The sequence below is a fragment of the Lotus japonicus genome, chromosome 3, assembly GCF_012489685.1.
Source record: "Lotus japonicus ecotype B-129 chromosome 3, LjGifu_v1.2".
NCBI lineage: Eukaryota > Viridiplantae > Streptophyta > Magnoliopsida > Fabales > Fabaceae > Lotus > Lotus japonicus.
The window spans coordinates 45,296,994-45,324,437 of NC_080043.1; positions in this window are offsets into that span (position 1 = coordinate 45,296,994).

Below are 27,444 nucleotides of genomic sequence, written 5' to 3' on the forward strand. Positions count from 1 at the left end.
CAGATTTATACACAACAACTTGGTGGGGCCGAGACCCAAAAAGAGAAGACAGGTGGTAGAAGATGAGAAGCCAAAGGATGAACCTGCCGAGCGACCGTGACACTGATGACTGGACTGGGAACCCTATGAGCGAGCGTTCTTTTGGAACTTCGTTTTATTTTGTTGAGTTTTATGAGAACTTGAGTAACTGATGTAAACTGTTTACTTCCGCCGTGGTTTTTCCATACGTGGGTGTGGACACGGTTTTCTTTATTTACTTGCAGTTGATTTTATAACAGTTGATGTTCTATCCGTTTATGAGAGTAACGCAAAATGTATTTCATTAACCTGTTGTTTATGGTTATGTTATGAATCGGAAAACACTAATGTGATTTCTAACAATGGTATTCAAGAGCTTTCAAAAGTGAAAATGATCTTTATCACTTATTCAAGAGTAATAAATGAATCGGCGAAAATTTTTGTGAAAAATTGGTTACTGTGTGACACTCGAGAAATCGGGGCGTTACATTTTGGTATTAGAGCCGACCTCTCCCAGTACGGTGTGGTTTGGGGACGAACCAAGCGGAAGTTGGTGGGCCTGTGACGCCCGGTGCCGACGAGGTCAAGGAGTGATCGCCGGTGTAGTGAGGCACGGACAAGGAGCGGCTCCTGGCAGGCTTCTAGGCGGAGGGTCACAGGAATGAGCCGATCTCACACCTGAACAAGAGGTATTCCGAGACTGTGTAGGGATGGACTATACAGTTGAGGAGGGCATAAAAAATTTGATTGATACTACTCATAACAACAAGTTGCAACTTCTTTTCGGGAGCCCAACTCATAAGAACTCCATGGTTAAGTGTGCTAGCCTTGGAGCAATATTATGATGGGTGACCTCCTGGGAAGTTTTCTCGGGAAGTGCGTGAGTGAGGACAAAACGCACTGAAAAGACTCGTGTTGTTACCCTGAGGCCAGTCGTCAGATCGGGATGTTACATTTAGAAGACTTAGCATCAAATTTTTGCAATCTATCTTTAGTATTAAGAACATAACAAACACAACCAAAAGGATGAAAGTAAGAAATGTTGGGTTTTATGTTCTTCCACAATTCATAGGGAGTCTTATTCAGAATTGGTCTCATAGAGATTCTGTTCTGAATGTAACACGCTGTGTTTACTGCCTCTGCCCAAAAGTGCTTAGCCATGCCAGTTTCTTGGAGCATGGTTCTAGCCATCTCCTGAAGAGTTCTGTTCTTCCTCTCAACAACACCATTTTGTTGAGGAGTTCTGGGACAAGAGAAATCATGTGCAATTCCATAGGAATCAAACAGACTCTCAAACTTGTCATTCTCAAACTCTCCACCATGGTCACTTCTGACACGCACAATCCTACAAGCCTTCTCGTTTTGCACTTGGGCTATGAAGGTAGAGAACACAGCATGAAACTCATCCTTGCGGGTTAGAAATTTTACCCATGTCCAGCGGCTATAGTCATCAACAATGACCATCCCATATCTCTTGCCACCTATAGACTCAGTTTTCACTGATCCAAAGAGGTCGATATGCAGAAGTTCCAACGGCCTTGAGGTTGAGACAACATTCTTTTCCTTGAAAGGGACTTTTGTGAATTTGCCTTTCTGACATGCTTCACAAAGAGCGTCTGAAGAGAACTTCAGAGTTGGTAAGCCCCTGACAAGGTTTAACTTGCTCAGCTGAGAAATCTTTCTCATACTGGCATGCCCTAACCGTCTATGCCATACCCATTGCTCTTCATTAACAGACAGAAGGCACTTCACATTCTGAGCCTCCAACTCAGATAATCTGATCATATAAATGTTGTTCTTCCTCTTGCTGTTATACAGAACAGAGCCATCGATCTGACTTACAGCCCGGCAGGACTTTTGATTAAAGATAACATCATAACCCTTGTCAGCTAATTGACTTATAGACAATAAGTTATGAGTTAAGCCGTCTACCAATAAAAAATTTTCAATGCATGGACTATTATCTACACAAATAGTACCAGTACCAACAATTTTACCCTTTTCGTTGTCACGAAAGCCAACTTCGCCTCCAGGCTTAAGTTTTAGCTCTTAGAACATATGCCTTTCTCCCGTCATGTGACGCGAGCATCCACTGTCCAGATACCATGATTGGTGTTTCAGTGGAGCTATCAAGGATATCTGCAACATAGATAATCTTATCCTTAGGTTCCCACTTTCTGGGTCCTCTCTTGTTAGTTACCCAGAGGTTCTGATCACCTTGGGTTTCTCAACATGATAATGTAAAGGAATTTTTGCATGATATTTAGACATGGAGAAGGATCCCTTTTTAAGAGGAGGTTTAGCAACTTCAGCAGGTAAAGGATCAGGTAAAATGGTACCAGAGGGAACAAAGCATTCATACAAAGATTTAGCTTTAGGCATAGAAGACTCATTTCTAATTAGTTTAGAATAGCCAATGCCATGCATTCCGTTTCGGCTTACGCCATAGATCATTGAAGCCATTAAGCTTCTATCTACGCTTTTAGCCAGAAATCTTTGAAAAGATTTTTCATACTTAGATTCATGCTTACTATCAGAGGCATCGCAGGCAATAACTTCTTCTAACTTAGCAATTTGATTCTTAAGCACAGAGTTAGTATTCACTAAAGCATGGTTATCATTTTTCAAATCAGAAATGATTTTCTCATGTTCAGAAGGAGTCTTAGAGACAACAGATAAGTTCTTTTTCAGCTTCTTATGCTTGGACAATAAAGATGTATACTTATCCATGATATCAGATTTGGATTTCAAGGCTATTGACTTTTTCCTCAGATCTTGCATCTCTGAACGCTTCAGCTCATGGCACTTCAGTATGCAGATAAGTTCTTCTAAACTCATACGCTCAACATCACTCGTAAGCTCTATTGAAGTCAACAAGGGCATCCAGCTTTCAGGAAGACTTCTGATGACCCTTATGACATGATCTTTTGTTGTGTAGCTCTTGGTGAGAGGTCGTATTCCAGCTACAAGCAACTGAAATCTGGAAAACATTTCTACAGTGGACTCGTTTGGCTCCATGATGAAGGATTCATACTTTTGGATCAAAGACAATGCCTTTGATTCTTTGACTTTCTTGTTTCCTTCATGAGACATCTTCAGGGATTCAAAGATGCCTTTTGCATACTCACGATTTGTAATCTTCTGGTACTCTTCATAAGAGATAGCACTTAGAAGAATTGCTCTAGCTTTGTGATGTTGTGAGTAAAGCTTCTTTTGATCTGCAATCATCTCTGACCTTGGGATCTTCTTTCCTTCTTCATCAACTGGACGCTCATAGCCATCCACAATAATATCCCAGAGATCTGCATCAAAACCCAGAAAGAAACTTTCAAGTCTATCTTTCCAATATTCGAACCTTTGACCGTCGAACATGGGAGCCTTTGCATTGTAACCATCTTTTTGAGTTTCGCTGGTGGTAGCAATTGTTTTTCACACCGGCCCGGATCACTGAACATTGTTAGGTGTGGTAATCAGAACTTGCGCTCTGATACCAATTGAAGGTATGAAAAACGGTAGAAAAGGGGGGTTTGAATAACTTTTTCAAAATAAAACTTCCACCTTAAAGATTTTAACAAATCTTTCGAGAACTAAGTGCTTAAGATAAGAGATAGAAAAGTACACAAGGATTTTTATCCTGGTTCACTTGATAAATCCCTCAAGCTAATCCAGTCCACCCGTTAAGGTGATTTCTTCCTTCTTAGAATGAAGGCAATCCACTAATCAGGTAAGTGTTACAACTGCACTTGAAACCTACAAGTGACTAACAATTACACTGACTTAGCTCACACTAAGATTCACTCTCTTAGTCTTCTCTAGGATCCGATCAACCTTGATCTCCTAAAGGTAACTAAACAACTGTTTAAGAAAGAATGTTTACAAAGGATTTGCTTCTGAAAAGCTAATAGTAAACACAATGAATTCAGATGAAAGAATGCTTAGAAGGTTTTTGAATATAGCTTGCGCGTGTGTAATTCTTCTAACCGGATCTTTCAATCTTCAGACTCTATTTATACTCCAAGGATTAGGGTTTGAACGCTGCATGGAAATGCTACCGTTGGAGGGCAGTTCTGGAAATTCCAGCTTCTCCTGTGGCTGAGAATGTTAAGTAGGTCGTCAGGATAGTACATTTGCTTTTGTACTTGGATAGTGACTTGACCTTTAAACCTAGTAGACTTCTGATCAGGGGAATGCTTCATGTTGGAACTCGTGAAGCCAGTTGATCAGAGTCAGAGGGAAGCACAGATCCTCTAACTGTTGTATCTTCTGATTCTGAACTCAGAGGGAAGTAAATGGTCTTTAGAGTCATCTAGCTTCTGGACATCAGAGTTTCCACTATTCAGCTTCTGGATCATCAGAGTCTTCTACACCATCAGAACATCTGAACCTTCAGAGTTTCTTGGTTGTCAGAACGTCTGGATCTTCAGAACTTCAAGTGACTGAGTCCGTATCAGAGCTTGTATGACTTCAGATCTTCTGAAGCGTTTCTACTGTTCAGAGTGAACATTGATGTTGCGAAAGCGTTGCTCGGGTCACTCTTTATGCACAGTGCTTCTGATTTGTGTGAGATTGAATTGAGGTCAGAGCCAGTAAATAGCACACTCAGAAAAACACGTTAGAGTATCATAATTGTTCATACTAAAATGTTAACTTGTAATCATCAAAACATAGAGTTGTACTACTCGATCAAAACTTGATCTTACAGTAATTATACAGACAACATGTGATTGGGCACGAGAGGACGAGTTATCAAAAAAAAAAACGAAATCCTCCCCCCCTCAAACATGCTCTCGGCCATATGGGAGAAAAGGGTTCCGGCGCTTTTTCTTCGATCTAATTTAATTCCTAGGTAGTTTTAGGGTAAAACTAACGTAAAGAAACTGTCGGAAAAATTTTAGAATGACCGGGTCGAAATACGACTAGTTAGGGGCATTTTGGTCCAAAATTAAAGCTCAAAAACTCAAAGTTAAAACTTCGGAAAATAAATTTGATGGGAACGTTCACAACGGCATTTGTAGCAACTAATCCTAAAGGCACTAAGTCGGATTGTGGCTTTTCGACAATAAAGTTTCAATATGTGCGCAAAAGGGTTTTTATACAGTTTTTCAGATCCTCGGCGACTCGATCGAAATCGGCGCACAACGGCGAGTGTTCTAGGTTTTTGGGTAAGTATAGAAGGTAGTTCAAAAGAAAAATCGGGAAAATCGGACAGTTTTACAAAAAGCTCGAAACTTTGAGCTCAGAAAGAGATAAAGAAACGCGACGAAAAGAATGATCGAAGGTAAGAATCAATTAAGTTACCTCTGTGCCGTGAAATAGAGACAAACAGCTTGAAGATTGGTCGAGAAACGGCAAAGTTCTTCTCCTCTCCTTTCTCCTCCAAACCCGCGGCCTCAAGGTGAAGAATGGGTAAGTTTTGTGATTTTTTCACTATTTATAGGAGAGTGAAATCGCAGGAAAATGAATATTTTACGATTCCGATTTTTGCAGCACGTTCATCGGTGAATTCTAAGCGAGATTCTGGCGACAGAATTCTAGAACTCAAAACAGGTTTCTTGAATTTGAGAAAAACGATCCGAAAGCGGTGTAAGTTAATTTGCCCCGAAAAACTACTTTTTGCTGTGAAAGTCAGATGACAAAACTTCGTTCTGAAGAAAGATTGGAAACGTCGAAAGAAATTTGGCATCGCGGATGGAAACTTTGTTAAAAGCTTCGAATAGAAAAAGTCTTCATTCAGCGTCGGAATTTAGAGTTTTTAAAGAAAAGAATTTAGCGTCGTCGGGCTTCCGAGTAGTGAATCCTATCGTGCGTACAGTCCAGAGTTCCGAAATGAAACACTGGTCGAAGGAAAAATAAAGAGAACTTCTTATTTTACCAAGGATTTAGAATTTCTCTTAGACATTTCTTTAAGAGCGGAATTAGCCTATTCTGGACACTCTCACCATAAGGCGGGTGTGCAGACGACTCGCACTAACTTCTAAAACGACTATGGTACTATCCTCCAGCAATTCCTGAACTTTCTTCTTCATTAAACTTTCCCAAACTGTAAACTCCTGTCACGCTTACACCGGTCCTACGCGTGAGTTGGAAATTAAACATTAAATCTAGTTCTGCAAATCCGGGTCTTACACTCTGACCATTGTATCTTCTGATTCTGAACTCAGAGTGAAGTACTTGGTCTTCAGAGCCATCTTGCTTCTGGACTTCAGAGTCTCCACTTTTCAGCTTCTGGATCTTCAGAGTCTTCTACACCATCAGAACATCTGAACCTTCAGAGTGTCTGGGTTGTCAGAACGTCTGGATCTTCAGAACTTTAAGTGATTGAGTCCACGTTGTAAGACCCAAGTTTTTAAGCTTATGCTTAGTGAATAAAATCTTATTCACGATTAGGGTTGATGTATTGTGAAAGGAAACCTGAACAAGAGTTTGTCAAATGAAATATATTTATGAAGGAGAAAGTTCAGGAAAAGTTCAAGGATTGCATTATGATCGATAAAAGTTATAGCACGAACGTTTTACGCTTAAACCTAGGTTAGAAACCCTAGTATATAGCTAATTTTCACTTTTAGGCACGATGGCAGTTAATTCCAAAAATCTTCAGAGAAATGTTAGAACTTCTCTTTTTCCATATATCACAATCGTTTCGAGGCGAAACTCTAGGATCTACGAACGTCCGATTCCAATCATCGGAAGTTTGCCGAAACCGAATCCCTGGTATTTCAAAACCCTAGAATTTCTCGACAATGAAGACTTTATCTATTCAGAGCTTCAAATGGATATTCTACACGCGTACACCCATTTCTCTTGATGATTTCAATCTTTCTTCAGAAGGAAGTTTTCCATTCCGACATTCGATGCAAAAAGCAACTTATCGGGTAAAATAGTTTTACACCGACTTTGCACCGACTTTGCATTAGTTGCCAAAAATACAAGGAGACATCTTCTTAGCTTAGGAATTCCTTTGCCAAAACCTATCTTAGAATTCATGGAGAATGATGCCGGAAAAATCAGATTCGCGAAACTTTCATTTTCCCGCGAATTACCATTTTCTATATATAGCAAGCAAGTGAGAAAAAAACACAAAACTCCTCCATTTTCCCTCTCAAGGCCGCGAGTTCATCAAGGAAGAAGGAGAAGAAGATTTTGTTCAATCCTTGCTTGATCGTTGATTAATCAGTTGCTGCTTCAAGGTTTCGAGGTATAGTCGCTAATCCTTACCTCCGATCGCTTTTTCCATAGCTTTTCTGTAGAGTTTTCTGAGCGGATAGTTTATGGGTTTTTGCAAAACTATCTTGAATCTTTCATTTCTGATTCTAAACCTCTTCTATATGTGCCCAAGATCACTTCTGCCGGGTTAGATTTTCCGTTATGTCGCCGGAATTCCGCCGGAAATCAATTTGAACCTAAAATACCCATTTTTGGAGTTTTTGGTGTAAAGCTTCAACCTTTAGGCTGAAAACTATCGCCTTAGCTTAGTGCTAGTAGGATTAGTTGTCATAAACATCGTTTGTGACGTCCCTGCAAAATTTTATTTTTGGGATTTCAGTTTTGAAAATCCTAAGTTAAAAATCATGACCAAAATACCCCTGCGACAGTTTTTGATCCGATAATTTTTCCGAGTTCAGAATACCCTTAGTTACGGCTTATGAAAGCATAGGAACCAAGTTTGATCGAAGAAAAATCGAGCCCCATAATTAACCAAAGTGGCCGAGCCCTATTAGAGGGGGAGGAGGAAATTTCCTTTTCCGAAAACTTGTCCTTTCGCGCTAGATTATCGTACCTCGGAGTATGTATTGCTTCGTGTAACCTTAGTAAGTATTGATAGTTTAGTTTCCGATAGATTCTGATAGTATTTCTGTGGTTTTGCTCTAAAGGTGATTTTGAGGAATTCCCTGAGGAACAAGGCTTTGTTGGTGAGGAAGCACTAGTTGATCATTCTGGAGATCTTTCAGGTGAGGGCTTCTCACTGAATCTCTAGTTAATGCTTAGGGTCGATGTTTCGACATTGTTTACTGTTTATGCACTGGAATTGTGTGTGATTGGAAAATGTTTTCTGAGGCTTCGGCTGACAATGTAGATGATTCATCTACTGAATGTTTTTGAGATTGTCTTACATGCTATGTGCTATGTGGGTAATCTAGGATGTGTGGTGCATGCTTTATATGCTAAGTGCCAAGTGTTTATGATGCGATTTATTGATATATGACATGTTGTTGATTGTGATGATTTAAATATGCTCTGTACTGGAATCTGAGATTCTGAATGGTGAGAATAGCGGGCAGGTCATGCCGATTTTATTTTGAGAGTTTTGAGAAAGTTTGATAGGACGAACGAGGTTCGGGCCTTAATTTTGTTTAGTGGATCGAGACATCCTCTGGAAGCGACTTGGGATTGGGAGATCCTGCAAATGTATAAGACTTGCGATAAGACAAAATGGAATCTATTTTATAAAGAAAATTCATAAGACCTTAAATAACCTCAAAATCTTTAAGTAATGATAACAACCTCGAAGGAAGGCATTGGAAGTCAAATCATAGTTTTGGGAAAACGAGGAGTGTCGTCGGATCCAAGTGTTGAGGAGTTTGGTAAGTTCTGAGTATGTTGGTACTCCTTCGCTCGTGGAGCAGTTTGTTAGCCATCCAAGGGATGAGCCGAGGAGCTTCACTGAGGCGTGAGACCTTGTGAATGCGGGATACTCCACTGAGGCGTGAGACCTTGTGGAAAGCATGGAACTCCACTGAGGCGTGAGACCTTGTGAGAGCATGAAACTTCACGGAAGCGTGAGACTTCGTGAGAGTATTGATGACCCGAAGAGTCATCGTGAGTGGTTGCACTCGTTTAATGATTATTGTATTTTGTCGCAGAATCGACTTTACCTTAGGGTAAGCTGTTAGAGACATTAATTTAGCTAGAACACGTGGCGACGTGTCGAGTGAGGTCGGAGACGTTGTTTGGGTAATCACTGCATTGCATGCACTCATTAAGTGGTTTAAACACGGCGAGATACCGGACCACGGCGGATTCCAAAATTGGTTATAAGACCAGGATTTCCGCGTAAGAGCGCTGCTAGGTGACTCTTAGTAGCAGACCGAAATGGCAGGCCTTCAAGTTTTATGCTGATCTGGCTACATGATGATGTTGGAGTAAGAGGCATCACGGGCCGAAATGGCACCACCGTGGCTGGTGAAGGGCTGATCCGATGATGTCCATCCGTTCCGGAATGCATATTGGTTGACTGGGTTAACCTGCATTGCATATCATGCAACATACATACTAATTTAGTTGTCGAGTGTGATTGTTATTTGTCAATCCTATTTGGAACATGCTATTTGTTATTGTTGTCATTTACGTTCGATATGGAACATGCAACCCTAGGAATGACATCTCTAGTTATAAGCCTAAGTGGCTATTTATTATTTGTACCTATTGGGTTTATTATCTACATAGTTCTTTAGAGTTGACCCTCGCGTCTTCTGTGTGTGTTTTGGCGGACAACGCCTTTTGTCAGATGAATATTGCGGATTGGTTCACCATGGTCCACCCTTCGGGGGGGATTAGGTATGAGATGATCGATCAGGACGACCCCGGGTCGTGGGTGGTTGACCCCGCGAGCCATCGAGCGACGTATTCAGGGCGCATCATGGAGGACCACGTGGACAGTGGAGGACTCTTGAGGTCAGAAGTGTTGAGGCGATGCTCTATCAGCTTCAACTTGCCACCGGGCGTTCACTGCGGACCAGGATTCGGAGGAGCACCGCCGCCACCGTCATCTTCAGAGGAGGAGGATCCCTTAGAGGAGATTCCAGTGGGAGTGCCTTCGGCAGGGTCTAGTGCACCCTCTGTTGCGATCATCGATGATCAGGGTTCGGGCCCTAAGCCCATGAGTCCAGCATCGGAGCGTACTGCGGTTGCGAGGGGAGGACGGATAGGGTTAGTAGACTTGGTCGTTCTGGATTCTGATTCAGACGACGATCATGCTAGCACATAGTTTTGAGTGTTGGTATGAGCTCCTCGAGTTAGGATTAGTGTAGGAGTAGAGTTTTAGCTCTGACAGTCTTGCTTCGTTTGTTACTTAGGGGACAGGGTAGATCCGCCTATAGCTTTTTGTGTGGTTTCCTTACGGGAATCACAGAGAGTTGGTTGGACTTAGGAGGTCTTATTTTCAGGCCATTGGGTCAGCTGATTCTCAGTTTTGAGGGATGGTGTTGCGGGCACTTCACCCTTTTCTTTTGGTTTGTATATATTGCCTTCGGGCGTTACACTTTTCTTTCCGTCACTGGAGGTTTACTCGTGACGAGGTTACTATTACAGCGGGGGCTGTTTATATATTGTATATTAGTTCTGATTATTGTTATTGTTGGGTTTTATTTAGTTCAGTCTTGTCTTAGTTATTATCAAAAAAAAAAATATTCACGTTTTTCCGCATTAAGTTTATTTTGGTTACTAAAGTGACGCCACCGAAATCGGGGTGTTACACACGTCAGAGCTTGTTTGACTTCAGAATTTCTGAAGCTTTTCTTCTGTTCAAATTGAACATAGAGATTGCGAAAACGTTGCTTGGGACACTCTTTGAGCACAGTGCTTCTGATTTGTGTGAGATTGGATTAAGGTCAGAGCCTGTAAAAGCACACTCAGAAAAACACGTTAGAGTATCAAAATTGTTCATACTAAAATGTTAGCTTGTAATCATCAAAACATAGAGTTGTACTACTCGATCAAAACTTGATCTTACACCTCATTCATCTTCATAGTTTCAAACTGAGTAGTAAGAAGCTGAAGCTTTAACATACGAATGAAGGTATGATAAACGATAGAAAGGGGGGGGGTTGAATAGCGTTTTCAATCTAAAACTTTTCCCGCTCGAGATTTAACAAATTTCTTCAAACACCGAATATAAAAGTGCTAAGATAAGAGTTGAGGAAAGCACACAATGATTTTATCCTGGTTCACTTGATAAATCCCTCAAGCTACTCCAGTCCACCCGTTAAGGTGATTTCTTCCTTCTTAGAATGAAGGCAATCCACTAATCAGAGTTTGTTACAACTGCACTTGCAACCTGCAAAGTGACTAATAATACAATGACTTAGCTATCACTAAGATTCACTCTCTTAGTTTTCTCAAGGATCTGACCAACCTTGGTCTCCTTAAGGAAAAACAAACAACTGTTTGAAAGTTTGGGTTTACAAAGAATTGCTTCTCAGAAAGCTAAAGTAAACACAATAAGTACAGTTTGAAGAAAGATTGCTAAAAGAATATTTGAATATTGCGTGAACTTGAACAAAGTTTCTTAGGCGGCATCTTTCATCTTCAACCTCTTTATATACTCCAAGGATTATGGTTTAGACGTTTGCATGGAATGCTACCGTTGAAGGGCAGATCTGGGTTTTCCAGGTTCTGCAGTGGCTGAATAAGTTAGGTAAGATCGTCAGGAATAGTACAGTTGCTTTTGTACTTTGGATAGCGACTTGACCTTTAACCTAGATGACTTCTGATCAGAGCGACGCTTCATGTTGGAACTTGTGAAGCTTGGTGAACAGAGTCAGAGGGAAGGTTGGATCCTCTGACCTTTGTACCTTCTGCTTCTGGACTCAGAGGAGAAGTACTTAGTCTTTAGAGCCAGCTTACTCTTGGACGCTTCTGGACCTTCAGAGCCTCTGGACCTTCAGAGCTTCTGGACCTTCAGAACTTCTGGTCTTCAAAACTTCAAGTGATCTGAATCCATGTCAAAGCTTTACTATCTTCAGATCTTCTGAAGCTTATTCTACTGTTCAGATTGAACATAGTGAGTGCGAAAGCGTTGTGTAGGTTACTCTTTGAGCATAGTGCTTCTAATTTATGTGTAATTAGATTAGAGTCAGAGCCTGTCATTAAAACTCACAGAAAACAACGTTAGAGTACCATAATTGTTCATACACAATAGTTGACATGTAATCATCAAAACATAGAGTTGTACTACTTGATCAAAACTTGATCTTACAATCTCCCCCTTTTTGATGATGGCAAAACCAAGCATTTTGATGAACAATTCTTAAACAATAAACTGAATTCACTCAGAGTTTAGAGAATAGAGATAACTTATCCTGAGGTGAATGGTTTATGTTGCTCATTCTGAATCCAAGTCACAGCTTGATTCTGAGCTTAGCTCCCCCTAAATCTAAGACTTAATGAAAACATTAGTAATATCTAGATTCTATGTTGCTCATAGATAATATGTGAATATCAGAGCGCATAAATATTCAGAGTCAAGGGCAAGGTAGAAGTATCAGAATCAACCGATTTAGCATACGATTACTTCAGAAGAAGTGAAAATGTATTCTTTGCAGATGTCCACGGACAGATCTATGGTCATAAAGAGTGGAACTCTTAAATTCTCCAAAAGAAAAAGAAATCACACTAACACAGCTTACACATCAAAAACTGGTTGTACTCCCCCTTTTTGTCATAAGCTAAAAGCATGGGGTGTGAAAAACTTAGCTTGAAGTACAAGGTACTCCCCCTAGAGAAGGTCCAAGTTAAAAAAATGGAGAAAAGGATAATAATATAATTAATTAAGAAAATAGTTAATTAATGCAGATAAAGAAAATTAAATGAAGTGAAGAACACCAGCCAAGGGAGAAAAAAACGTTTACCACCGGCCAAAGGTTAAATGCTTGCATTGGTTTTCAATGAAGATATCTCGAGAAACTGCTTTAGCATTAACATCTGGAGATGTAACTCAGCTTATAAATAGCAAGTAAATCCATAACGATCTTCACAAATCATCTGCTTCAGAAATCAAATAGCAATGGCATCATACATAGCTTGCTTAGAAGAGCTCAGGAAGAAGGCATTTGATGAAGACATGATCATCAATGTTAGGCATCCAGAGGATCCTAGCATCTACCAGCTGACCAATCAGCTACTGGGAATGAGTCTGAGTTCGAAGATGGACAACATCCTCAGTGGTTTCCTCAGGTTCGTGGAGGAAATGCAAGAACTCTTCCAGAAGGAGTTGGACCTTTATGAAGAGATCAAAGAAGCAGAGGCGGCTCTGGAGACTGTGGCGGAGGGTCCTGAGTGTAAGACCCAAGTTTTTTAAGCTTAGGATCAGTGGAAGAGATTTCCCTTTACGATTAGGGTTGATGTATTGTGAAGGGAAACCTGAACTAGAGTTTACCAAATGAAATAAATTTATGAAGGAGAAAGTTCAGGAAAAGTCAAAGGATTACATCATGATCGATAAAAGTTATAGCACGATCGTTATACGCTTAAACCTAGGTCAGAAACCCTAGTATATAGCTGATTTTCACTGTTAGGCACGACGGAAGTTAATTCCAAAAATCTTCAGAGAAATGTTAGAACTTCTCTTTTTTCCATATATCACAATCGTTTCGAGGCGACACTCTAGGATCTACGAACGTCCGATTCCAATCATCATTTGCCGAAACCGAATCCCTGGTATTTCAAAACCCTAGAATTTCTCGACAATGAAGACTTTATCTATTCAGAGCTTCAAATGGATATTCTACACGCGTACACCCATTTCTCTTGATGATTTCAATCTTTCTTCAGAAGGAAGTTTTCCATTCCGACATTCGATGCAAAAAGCAACTTATCGGGTAAAATAGTTTTACACCGACTTTGCACCGACTTTGCATTAGTTGCCAAAAATACAAGGAGACATCTTCTTAGCTTAGGAATTCCTTTGCCAAAACCTATCTTAGAATTCATGGAGAATGATGCCGGAAAAATCAGATTCGCGAAACTTTCATTTTCCCGCGAATTACCATTTTCTATATATAGCAAGCAAGTGAGAAAAAAACACAAAACTCCTCCATTTTCCCTCTCAAGGCCGCGAGTTCATCAAGGAAGAAGGAGAAGAAGATTTTGTTCAATCCTTGCTTGATCGTTGATTAATCAGTTGCTGCTTCAAGGTTTCGAGGTATAGTCGCTAATCTTTACCACCGATCGCTTTTTCCATAGCTTTTCTGTAGAGTTTTCTGAGCTGATAGTTTATGGGTTTTTGCAAAACTATCCCGAATCTTTCATTTCTGATTCTAAACCTCTTCCTTATGCGCCCAAGATCACTTCTGCCGGGTTAGATTTTCCATTATGTCGCCGGAATTCCGCCGGAATCAATTTGAACCTAAAATACCCATTTTTGGAGTTTTTGGTGTAAAGCTTCAACCTTTAGGCTGAAAACTATCGCCTTAGCTTAGTGCTAGTAGGATTAGTTGTCATAAACGCCGTTGGTGACGTCCCTGCAAAATTTTATTTTTGGGATTTCAGTTTTGAAAATCCTAAGTTAAAAATCATGACCAAAATACCCCTGCGACAGTTTTGATCCGATAATTTTTCCGAGTTCAGAATACCCTTAGTTACGGCTTATGAAAGCATAGGAACCAAGTTTGATCGAAGAAAAATCGAGCCCCACAATTACCAAAAGTGGCCGAGCCCTATAGGGGAGGAGGAGGAAAATTTCCTTTTCCGAAAACTTGTCTTTCGCGCTAGATTATCGTACCTTAGAGTATAGATTACTTCGAGTAACCTTAGTAAGTATCGATAACTTAGTTTTCGATAGATTCTGATAGTGTTTCTGTGGTTTTGCTCTAAAGGTGATTTTGAGGAATTCCCAGAGGAGCAAGCCTTTGATTGTGAACAAGTGTTAGGAGATCGTCCTGGAGAATCTACAGGTGAGGGCTTCTCACTGAATCTCTAGTTAATGCTTAGGGTCGATGTTTCGACATTGTTTACTGTTTATGCACTGGAATTGTGTGTGATTGGAAAATGTTTTCTGAGGCTTCGGCTGACAATGTAGATGATGCATCTACTGAATGTTTTTGATGAGTAAATGACATGCTAAGTGCTAATTGGGTAATTTAGGATGTGTGGTGCATGCCTTATATGCTAGGTGCTATGTGGTTATTGCTTAAGATATTGACATATGACATGTTGATTGATTATGATGAGTTAATTCTGCTTTTGCACTATAATCTGAGTTTCTGAACGGTGAGAAAAGCGGGCAGGTCATGCCGATTTTATTTTGAGAGTTTTGAGAAAGTTTGATAGGACGAACGAGGTTCGGGCCTTAATTTTGTTTAGTGGATCGAGACCTCCTCTGGAAGCGACTTGGGATTGGGAGATCCTGCAAATGTATAAGACTTGCGATAAGACAAAAGGGAATCTATTTTATAAAGAAAATTCATAAGACCTTAAGTAACCTCAAAATCTTTAAGTAATGATAACAACCTCGAAGGAAGGCATTGGAAGTCAAATCATAGTTTTGGAAAAGCGAGGAGTGTCGTCGGATCCAAGTGTTGAGGAGTTTGGTAAGTTCTGAGTATGTTGGTACTCCTTCGCTCGTTGAGCAGTTTGATAGCCATCCAAGGGATGAGCCGAGAAGCTTCACTGAGGCGTGAGACCTTGTGAATGCGGGATACTCCACTGAGGCGTGAGACCTTGTGGAAAGCATGGAACTCCACTGAGGCGTGAGACCTTGTGAGAGCATGAAACTTCACTTAAGCGTGAGACTTCGTGAGAGCATTGGTGACCCGAAGAGTCATCGTGAGTGGTTGCACCCATGCATATACGCGATGAAGTGCCAAGCAGAGTACTTCGGTATAGCAGGAAGTAACGATCAGCCATGCAGAGTTGGATCGGTCCTGACTATACCTGGCACAACAGGAGGTAACGATCATCCATGTAGAGTTGTATCGTGCCTGTTGATGTTCGGCATAGCAAGCAGAAATGGTCAAACCATGTAGAGTTTGTACCGTCTTGACTATAGCCAAAGGTGATAAGCGACGCCCGAGCAGAAATGGTTAAACACGAGGCTAGTGTTACGACCGTCTCGAGGTGCCCAGCCTATAAGTGGCAATACCTTTGGTTTGTCCCGTCGCCAAGCAGAGTGACGTTGTTGTTTTGTTCCGTCGCCAAGCAGAGTGACGTTGTCGGTTTGTTCCGTCGCCAAGCAGAGTGACGTTATTCGGGTTTTATGCTGATCTGACTACATGATGATGTTGGAGTAAGAGGCATCACGGGCCGAAATGGTCCCACCGTGGCTGGTGTTAAGACTGATCCGATGATGTCCATCCGTTCCGGATTGCATATTGGTTGACTGGGTTAACCTGCATATCATTTCATGCAACATGCATACTGACATAGTTGATGAGTGTGTTTGATACTTGTTAGTTCTACTTGATGCATGTTAACTGTGATTTACAGTCGTTATATTCTTTGTGGAAATATGCAACCCTAGGATGTTATCCCTAGTTATAAGCCTAAGTGGCTATTATCTTATTTATATTTATTGGTGCTATTATTTACATAATTCTTTGGAGTTCACCCTCGCGTCTTCTGTGTGTGCTTTGGCGAACAAACGCCCTTTGTCAGATGTCTTTGGCGGGCTGATTCATGATGGTTCATCCTTCGGGAGGAACTAGGGTTGAGATGCGGGAACTGGAGCGTATCGCGGTAGCGAGAGGAGGACGGATGGTGTATGTAAGATCAAAGTTTTGATCTAGTAGTACAACTCTATGTTTTGATGATTACAAGTTGACCTTTTGATATGAACAATTGTGGTACTCTAACGTGTTTTTCTGAGTGTGCTATTTACAGGCTCTGTCCTCAACTCAATCTCACACAAATCAGAAGCACTGTGTATAAAGAGCAACCCAAGCAACGCTTTCGCATTCACCATGTTCAGTATGAACAGTGGAAAAGCTTCAGAAGTTCTGAAGTTATACAAACTCTAATGTGGACTCAGTCACGAGAAGCTCTGAAGACCCAGAAAGTCTGATAACCAAGAAACACTGAAGGCTCAGATGTTCTGATGGTGTAGAAGACTCTGAAGATCCAGAAGCTGATTAGTGAAGTTCTGATGTCCAGAAGCAAGATACTCTGAAGACCATGTTCTTCCCTCTGAGTTCAGAATCAGAAGAAACAATGGTCAGAGGATCTGGGCTTTCCCTCTGACTCTGATCAACCGGCTTCACAAGTTCCAATATGAAGCATCCCCTGATCAGAAGTCTCCTAGGTTTAAAGGTCAAGTCGCTATCCAAGTACAAAAGCGTATGTACTATCCTGACGACCTACCTAACAGTCTCAGACACAGCAGAAGCTGGATTTTCCAGAACTGCCCTCCAACGGTAGCATTTCCCATGCAACGCTCAACCCTAATCCTTGGAGTATATAAAGAGGCTGAAGACTGAAAGAAACGGCTAGAAGCATTCACATACGCGCAAGACAATCTTAAATTCTTCTAAGCTTTCTTTCATCTGAAATTCATTGAGTTTACTATTAGCTTTTTAGAAGCAAATCTCTTGTAAACAATTCTTTGATAAACAGTTTGTTTAGTTCCTTTAGGAGATCAAGGTTGATCGGATCCTAGAGAAGACTAAGAGAGTGAATCTTAGTGTGAGCTAAGTCAGTGTAATTGTTAGTCACTTGTAGGTTTCAAGTGCAGTTGTAACTCTTACCTGATTAGTGGATTGCCTTCATTCTAAGAAGGAAGAAATCACCTTAACGGGTGGACTGGAGTAGCTTGAGTGATTTATCAAGTGAACCAGGATAAAATCCTTGTGTGCTTTTCTATCTCTTATCTTTAGCACTTAAGTTCTCGAAAGATTTGTCAAAATCTTTAAGGTGGAAGTTTTATACTGAAAACGTTATTCAAACCCCCCCCCCCTTTCTACCGTTTTTCATACCTTCAATTGGTATCAGAGCGCAAGTTCTGATTACCACACCTAACAGTGTTCAGTGATCCGGGCCGGTGTGAAAAACAATGGCTGCCACCACCAGTGAAACTCAAAGAGATGGTTACAATGCAAAGCCTCCTATGTTCGACGGTCAAAGGTTCGAATATTGGAAAGATAGAATGGAAAGTTTCTTTCTGGGTTTCGATGCAGATCTCTGGGATATTATTGTGGATGGCTACGAGCGTCCAGTTGATGCTGATGGCAAGAAGATCCCAAGGTCAGAGATGACTGCAGATCAAAAGAAGCTGTACTCACAACATCACAAAGCAAGAGCAATTCTTCTAAGTGCTATTTCCTATGAAGAGTACCAGAAGATTACAGATCGTGAGTTTGCAAAAGGCATTTTCGAATCTCTGAAGATGTCTCATGAAGGAAACAAGAAAGTCAAAGAATCAAAGGCATTGTCTTTGATCCAAAAGTATGAATCCTTCATCATGGAGCCAAATGAGTCCATTGAAGAAATGTTCTCCAGATTTTAGTTGCTTGTAGCTGGCATACGACCTCTCAACAAGAGCTACACAACAAAAGATCATGTCATAAGGGTCATCAGGTGTCTTCCTGAAAGTTGGATGCCTTTGGTGACTTCAATAGAGCTCACGAGAGACGTTGAGAATATGAGTTTAGAAGAACTCATCAGCATTTTGAAATGCCATGAGCTGAAGCGCTCAGAGATGAAAGATCTGAGGAAAAAGTCCATAGCCTTGAAATCTAAATCTGAAAAGGCTAAGGTTGAGAAGTCAAAAGCTCTTCAAGCTGAAGAAGAGGAATCTGAAGAAGCATCAGAAGATTCTGATGAAGATGAGCTGACTCTGATCTCGAAGAGACTCAACCGCATCTGGAAGCACAGGCAGAGCAAGTACAAAGGCTCTGGAAAGGCAAAAGGAAAGTATGAGTCCTCAGGCCAGAAGAAGTCTTCAATCAAGGAAGTCACATTCTTTGAGTGCAAAGAATCAGGGCACTACAAAAGTGATTGTCCAAAGTTGAAGAAGGACAAGAAGCCAAAGAAGCACTTCAAGACAAAGAAGAGTCTGATGGTAACCTTTGATGAATCAGAGTCAGAGGATGTTGACTCTGATGGTGAAGTCCAAGGACTCATGGCTATTGTCAAAGACAAGGAAGCAGAGTCAAAGAGAGTTGTTGACTCTGACTCAGAATCAGAAGGAAATCCTAACTCAGACGATGAAAATGAGGTATTCGCTTCTTTCTCTACCTCTGAACTGAAACATGCATTGTCTGATATTATGGATAAGTATAACTCCTTATTGTCTAAGCATAAGAAGCTGAAAAAGAACTTATCTGCTGTTTCCAAGACTCCTTCTGAACATGAGAAAATTATTTCTGATTTGAAAAATGATAATCATGCCTTGATCAATTCTAACTCTGTGCTTAAGAACCAGATTGCTAAGTTAGAAGAAATTGTTGCCTGTGATGCCTCTGATTGTAGAAATGAATCTAAGTATGAAAAGTCTTTTCAAAGATTCCTAGCTAAAAGCGTGGATAGAAGCTTAATGGCTTCAATGATCTATGGCGTAAGCAGAAATGGAATGCATGGCATTGGCTATTCCAAACCAATTAGAAATGAGCCCTCTGTGTCTAAAGCTAAATCCTTGTATGAATGCTTTGTTCCCTCTGGTACCATATTGCCTGATCCTGTACCTGCTAAAGTTGCTAAAAACCCTCTTAAAAAGGGATCTTTCTCTATAACTAAATATCATGCAAATATTCCTTTAAAATATCATGTTGAGACACCCAAGGTGATCAGAACCTCTGGGGTAACTAACAAGAAAGGACCCAGAAAGTGGGTACCTAAGGACAAGATTATCTATGTTGCAGATATCCTTGATAGCTCCACTGAAACACCAATCATGGTATCTGGACAGTGGATGCTCGCGTCACATGACGGGAGAAAGGCGTATGTTCCAAGAGCTGAAACTTAAGCCTGGAGGCGAAGTTGGCTTTGGAGGAAATGAAAAGGGTAAAATTGTTGGTACTGGTACTATTTGTGTAGATAGTAGTCCATGCATTGATAATGTGTTATTGGTAGACGGCTTAACACATAACTTATTGTCTATAAGTCAATTAGCTGACAAGGGTTATGATGTTATATTCAATCAAAAGTCCTGCCGGGCTGTAAGTCAAATCGATGGCTCTGTTCTGTTTAACAGCAAGAGGAAGAACAACATTTATAAGATCAGATTATCTGAGTTGGAGGCTCAGAATGTGAAGTGCCTTCTGTCTGTTAATGAAGAGCAGTGGGTATGGCATAGACGGTTAGGGCATGCCAGTATGAGAAAGATCTCTCAGCTGAGCAAGCTAAACCTTGTCAGGGGCTTACCCAATCTGAAGTTCGCTTCAGACGCTCTTTGTGAAGCATGTCAGAAAGGCAAATTCACAAAAGTCCCTTTCAAGGCAAAGAATGTTGTCTCAACCTCAAGGCCGTTAGAACTTCTGCATATCGACCTTTTTGGACCAGTGAAAACTGAGTCTATAGGTGGCAAGAGATATGGGATGGTTATCGTTGATGACTATAGCCGCTGGACATGGGTAAAGTTTCTAACCCGCAAGGATGAGTCTCATGCTGTGTTCTCTACCTTCATTGCTCAAGTGCAAAACGAGAAGGCTTGTAGGATTGTGCGTGTCAGAAGTGACCATGGTGGAGAGTTTGAGAATGACAAGTTTGAGAGTCTGTTTGATTCCTATGGAATTGCACATGATTTCTCTTGTCCCAGAACTCCTCAACAAAACGGTGTTGTTGAGAGGAAGAACAGAACTCTTCAGGAGATGGCTAGAACCATGCTCCAAGAAACTGGCATGGCTAAGCACTTTTGGGCAGAGACAGTAAATACAGCATGTTACATTCAGAACAGAATCTCTGTGAGACCAATTCTGAATAAGACTCCTTATGAATTGTGGAAGAACATAAAGCCCAACATTTCTTATTTTCATCCTTTTGGCTGTGTTTGTTATGTTCTCAATACTAAGGATAGATTGCATAAATTTGATGCTAAGTCTTCTAAGTGTCTTTTACTCGGTTACTCTGAGAGATCTAAAGGTTTTAGATTTTATAATACTGATGCTAAGACTCTTGAAGAATCTATTCATGTTAGATTTGACGATAAGCTTGACTCTGACCAGTCAAAGTTAGTTGAAAAGTTTGCAGATTTAAGCATTAATGTTTCTGACAAAGGCAAAGCTCCAGAGGAAGATGAGCCAGAGGAAGATGAACCAGAGGAAGAAGCTGGTCCCTCTAACTCACAAACTCTGAAGGAGAGCAGAATCACTGCAGCTCACCCTAAGGAATTGATTCTGGGCAACAAAGACGAACCAGTCAGAACCAGATCTGCCTTCAGACCCTCTGAAGAGACCTTGCTCAGTCTGAAAGGATTGGTGTCCTTAATTGAACCCAAGTCCATAGATGAAGCTCTTCAGAACAAGGATTGGATTCTGGCCATGGAAGAAGAATTGAATCAATTTGCCAAGAACGATGTTTGGAGCTTAGTGAAGAAGCCTGAGAGTGTCCATGTTATTGGAACGAAATGGGTATTCAGAAACAAGATGAATGAGAAAGGAGATGTAGTCAGAAACAAGGCAAGGCTAGTTGCTCAAGGCTACAGCCAGCAGGAAGGAATAAACTACACTGAAACATTTGCTCCAGTAGCAAGACTGGAGGCAATCAGACTGTTGATCTCTTTCTCAGTAAATCACAACATAGTTCTACATCAGATGGACGTAAAGAGTGCCTTCCTAAATGGTTATATCTCAGAGGAAGTCTATGTTCATCAACCCCCAGGTTTTGAAGATGAGAAGAAACCAGACCATGTGTTCAAATTGAAGAAATCACTCTACGGTATGAAGCAAGCTCCCAGAGCATGGTATGAGAGACTCAGCTCATTCCTTCTGGAGAATGAGTTTGTAAGGGGTAAAGTAGATACAACTCTTTTTTGCAAGACTTATAAAGATGATATCTTAATTGTGCAAATTTATGTTGATGATATTATATTTGGTTCTGCTAATCAATCTCTATGCAAAGAATTTTCTGAGATGATGCAGGCTGAATTCGAGATGAGTATGATGGGAGAATTAAAGTACTTTCTGGGAATACAAGTTGATCAAACACCAGAAGGAACATATATCCATCAGAGCAAGTACACTAAAGAACTTCTGAAGAAGTTCAATATGCTGGAATCTACAGTGGCCAAGACTCCAATGCATCCTACATGCATTCTGGAGAAAGAAGATAAAAGTGGTAAAGTATGTCAGAAGCTCTATCGTGGCATGATAGGTTCACTTCTATACTTAACTGCATCTAGGCCAGACATACTATTTAGTGTTCATTTATGTGCTCGTTTCCAATCAGATCCAAGGGAAACCCACTTAACTGCTGTTAAGAGGATCCTAAGGTATCTGAAAGGCACCACTAACCTTGGCTTGATGTATAAGAAAACATCAGAGTATAAGCTTTCAGGTTACTGTGATGCTGATTATGCTGGAGATAGAACAGAGAGAAAAAGTACTTCTGGAAATTGTCAATTTCTGGGAAGCAATCTAGTCTCATGGGCAAGCAAGAGGCAATCAACCAATGCACTATCAACTGCAGAGGCAGAATATATCTCAGCAGCAATATGCAGCACTCAGATGCTCTGGATGAAACATCAGCTGGAGGATTATCAGATCCTTGAGAGCAATATCCCAATCTATTGTGATAACACTGCTGCAATCTCATTAAGTAAGAATCCTATCTTGCATTCAAGGGCAAAGCACATTGAGGTAAAGTATCACTTTATTAGAGATTATGTACAGAAGGGCGTACTTCTTCTGAAGTTTGTTGATACTGACCTTCAATGGGCAGATATCTTTACAAAGCACTTAGCAGAGGATAGATTTAATTTTATTCTGAAAAATCTAAACATGGACTTTTGTCCAGAGTGAAGATGGATCAGAACCTCTGACTATGATACTTCTTGATCAGAAGATGTCTAGTCCAGAAGGTAACTCAATCAGAGTGTGTGTACCCACTGGTACTGACTCTGAAGCTGAGACAACAACACGTGTGTCAGTATTTCTGATGCATAGTTCCTTGTGCCCGTGTGACAGTCTGTTATGATTGCGTGTAGATGTGCTTCTCTCCTGTGTGTGATTTGTGTTTTTACTGTTACAATCTATCTTTAATTTTCAACCGTTGATCTTAAAGTGCTTTTTGAATCAACAACGGTTATTTGTCAAAACCCACTATACACACACGATCTCTTTCACTTCCGGTTTTTTACTCTCGCTCTCTCTGCTTTTCGAAACCGCTTATCCTCGATTTCTCTCTCGATCTCTCTTCATCTTTCAACCTTCATCTTCTACCTCAAACCTTCAACCGCTTCAAAAATGGTGAGACAAACCAGAAGATCTACTGCAGATGCACCTCAGTTCCCTCACATGGTAGTTGGTCTAGCAACGGGTCAAAGGGGCCCTGAGAATCCGACACAAGATCAAGGTCAAGCTCAAGAACAGAGTGTTCCAATTGCAGAACGGGGCTGTGCCGTTCACTGCGTATTTGCTCCTGAGGAACTTCAAGTCCTGGCAGAATGGAGATTCGACCTCGACAACCTGGCTACAAATGGGTATGATCTTCGTCCTGAAGTCCAAGTTCAAGGTTGGGGAAATTACTTCAACAGACTTCGAGGACCGGTGTATGAGAAACTGGTAAAGGAATTCTGGAAGCATGCCGACTGCGACGATACTCAGGTGGTATCGTACATTCTTGGAAGAAAGATCATCATCACGGAGAAGTCCTTCGTGAACTTGCTGGGTGCAGACACTGCTTTTGGGTATCGTTTCCAACTCACGGAATCGAAGCTGAAACCCAGCACCAAGGATACAATCAACCAGGCCCTGTACACCACTTACAAACCGGGCAAGACGACTTACAAGGTGATGGACCTTCATCCCAAGCTCAGGATCTGGCACCAGATCCTGCTCCACTGCATAAACCAGAGACCAAAGGGCAGTTCTCCAGACTTCATCAACTTCAACCAGAAGGTGATGTTGTTCTTCATCCAAGACCAGAAGAAGATCTGCCTTCCCTACTTCCTGTTCTCCTACTTGAAGGAATGCATCCGGAAGTCTCGCACCACTGCCTCCATCAAGTCAGCAATCAAGTACATCCCCTTTGGGAGACTGCTCTCAGACTTTCTCATTGAAAGCAACCTGGTGCAAGATCTGGTCAATGCTGGATGTGTAGAGGATCTGAGCACCATTGTCAGTGATGTCTTCACTGCAAATTCTCTGAAGAAGATGGGCTTGGTCCAGAAGAAGATTGCTCCTGCTCGTGAAGACACATCTTCTGAAATCAGAAGTAGAAGGATGCCTCTGAATGACTACCCTCTGTGGACACAGGCAGACAATCCTGACGCCATTAGGTGCTATGTTGATGACCTAAGGGCTCAAGGATTCGAAATTGATCTTGATGATTTCGTCAGCAGACTGCCGCCAGCTCCAGAGTTTCCTTCTCCTCCCAAGAAGAAAGCTCAGAGGAAGATGATACTGGACGAATCTTCTGAGGAATCCGATGTCCCTCTGGTCAAAAAGAAGAAGAGAAAGCCTGATGATGGTGATGATAGTGATAATGAGGATGGTCCTCCTAAGAAGAAGAAGAAGCAGGTCAGAATCGTGGTGAAGCCTACTCGGGTGGAACCAGCTGCTGAAGTGGTCAGAAGGACTGAACCTCCTGCCAGAGTGACTAGATCATCAGCACATTCAAGTAAGCCTGCACTTGCTTCTGATGATGATTTGAATTTATTTGATGCACTCCCTATATCTGCCATGCTCAAACACTCCTCAAATCCCTTCACTCCTATTCCTGAATCCCAACCAGCTGCACAAACCACCTCTCCACCACATTCCCCAAGATCTTCATTCTTTCAACCTTCACCTACTGAAGCACCTCTCTGGAATTTGCTTCAGAACCAACCCTCTAGGTTAGAAGAACCTACCTCTCCCATTACCATTCAGTACAACCCATTATCTTCTGAACCCATCATTCATGCACAACCAGAGCCTACCCACACAGAACCTGAGCCCAAAACCTCTGATCACTCTGTCCCAAGAGCATCATAACGTCTGGCTCTCAAACCCACGGATACAGACTCTTCCACAGCCTTTACACCTGTATCCTTCCCAACCAATGTTGCTGATTCTTCTCCCTCCAATAACTCTGAATCCATTAGAAAATTCATGGAGGTCAGAAAAGAAAAGGTGTCTACCTTAGAAGAGTATTACCTCACTTGTCCAAGCCCTAGGAGATATCCTGGCCCTAGACCTGAACGTCTAGTTGACCCAGATGAACCTATCTTGGCCAATCCTTTACAAGAGGCAGACCCTTTGGCTCAACAAGCTCACCCTGACCCAGAACAACAAGAGCCTATTCAACCAGAACCTGAACCCGAACAATCAGTGTCTAACCAATCCTCGGTTAGATCATCCCATCCTCTGGTTGAAACTTCAGACCCTCACCTTGGAACCTCTGAACCCAATGCTCAAACGTTTAACATTGGTTCTCCACAAGGTGCCTCTGAAGCCCACAACAGCAATCACCCAGCCTCTCCTGAACCCAACCTCTCCATAATTCCTTACACTCACCTCCGACCCACATCTCTCTCTGAGTGCATCAATACTTTCTATCATGAAGCTTCTTTGATGCTACGCAATGTGCACGGTCAGACTGACCTCAGTGAGAATGCTGAAAGTGTGGCTGATGAGTGGAACAATCTGGGCACTTGGCTAGTGGCTCAAGTTCCAATTATGATGCAGCTCCTGCATACAGAGGGAAGTCAGAGCATTGAGGCTGCAAAGCAAAGGTTTGCTCGACGGGTGGCTCTTCATGAACAAGAACAGAGACATAAGCTTCTCGAAGCTATTGAAGAAGCCAAGAGAAAGAAAGCTCAAGTAGAAGAAGCTGCACGTCTCGCAGCAGCTCAAGCTGAACAAGCCCGATTAGAGGCAGAACGACTTGAGGCTGAGGCTGAAGCTCTTAGATGCCAAGCACTTGCACCAGTAGTGTTTACTCCTGCTGCTTCTACTTCCATTCCAGATTCTCAAGCTGCTCAGAATGTTCCTTCCGGTTCTGCTCAGTCAAGCTCATCCAGACTCGACATCATGGAACAGCGTCTTGACATTCATGAATCCATGCTGATTGAGATGAAGCACATGATGATGGAACTTCTGCGACGAACTGATAAACCTTAGCTTTAGGATCTCTTCGTTTTTCTTTTTCTTTAACGTTGTTTTATTTTTGTTAAACTCTGTTTCTTTTTATTTACTTATTCTACTTTGTTCGTTTGTGATTACTATGCATATCTATATATATTTGTGTCACATATATTTGCAAAAATCTTTTTTATTCATCATATTTTTCTGTTTACATCATACATTCTTTATGTTTACATCATCCTTTCTTTCCCTAAGTCTAGAATGGAGGATCCCTCCTCATTCTTCTGCACTCCTGGCGCTGCTCTGACCTATCCTTCTCCAGACGCTCCAGTGCATACTGGATGTTGCTGAGGCTGTCCTTTAGCTCGTCCCTCTCCAGAATCTCTTATGCGGTATTGAGCTTCTCTTCCAAACTCTCTTTTTCTTCCAGCAGCTTGAGTTCAAGCCGGCTGAGTTCTTGCACCTCCTCCACGAAGGCAAGAAATTCCCTCAGGTCTCTCTTCACCTCTGGACGCAGGTCCTCTTCCAGCAGTGTCCGTGTCAGCTCCGCGATGGTCGTTGCACCCTCTGGATGCCTGATGTTCAGGAACAAGTCCTCCTCAAAGGCCTTCTTCCTCAGCTCTTCTAGTGCTACGATGTATGATGCCATTTTTTTACTGAAAATTGTTCGAGGTGTGAAGCTTACCTTTCTCTCCAACGCTTTATATAGGCTTCACTTTCTCTCTGAAAGTTAATGCTCCTACGGTTTCTCGAGGTTAAGTTCTTGGTAACTGACCCTTCTCTTTACTCACTTGACCGGTGGTAAACGTTCTTCTCTTGCATTAACTCTTCTATTTATTTCGCCTAACTCTGATTCTTACATCGTTTTCATTTCCTTTAAACTTAGACCTTCTCTAAGGGGGGGTACCTTGTACTTCAAGCTAAGTTTTTCACACCCCAAGCTTTTTGCTTATGACAAAAAGGGGGAGTAAACCCAGTTTTTGATGTGTAAGATGTGTTAGTGTGATTTATTTTTTTCTTTTGGAGAATTTAAGAGTTCCACCTTCATGACCATAGATGTGTCACTGGGAAAATACAAGGAATACATTTCACTTCTTCTGAAGTGATTCTAAGTTGACTCTGATACCCAAGACTCTGATACCCTGTCCGTGACTCTGATTACTTATGCGCTCTGATTACTCGATTTTCATCTATGTCATAAGTTTTTCACTCTGAACTCTTATATCATTTAGCTCAGAATCTAGACTTTACTAACGTTTTCATCAAGTATTAGATTCAGGGGGAGCTAAGCTCAGAATCAAGCAGTGACTTGAATTCAGAATGAGCAAGATAAACTATTCACATCAGGATAAGTATTATTCTATATCTCTAAACTCTGAGTGAATTCAGTTTAATGTTTAAGAATTGTTCATCTAAAATCTTAGTTTTGTCATCATCAAAAAGGGGGAGATTGTAAGATCAAAGTTTTGATCTAGTAGTACAACTCTATTTTTTGATG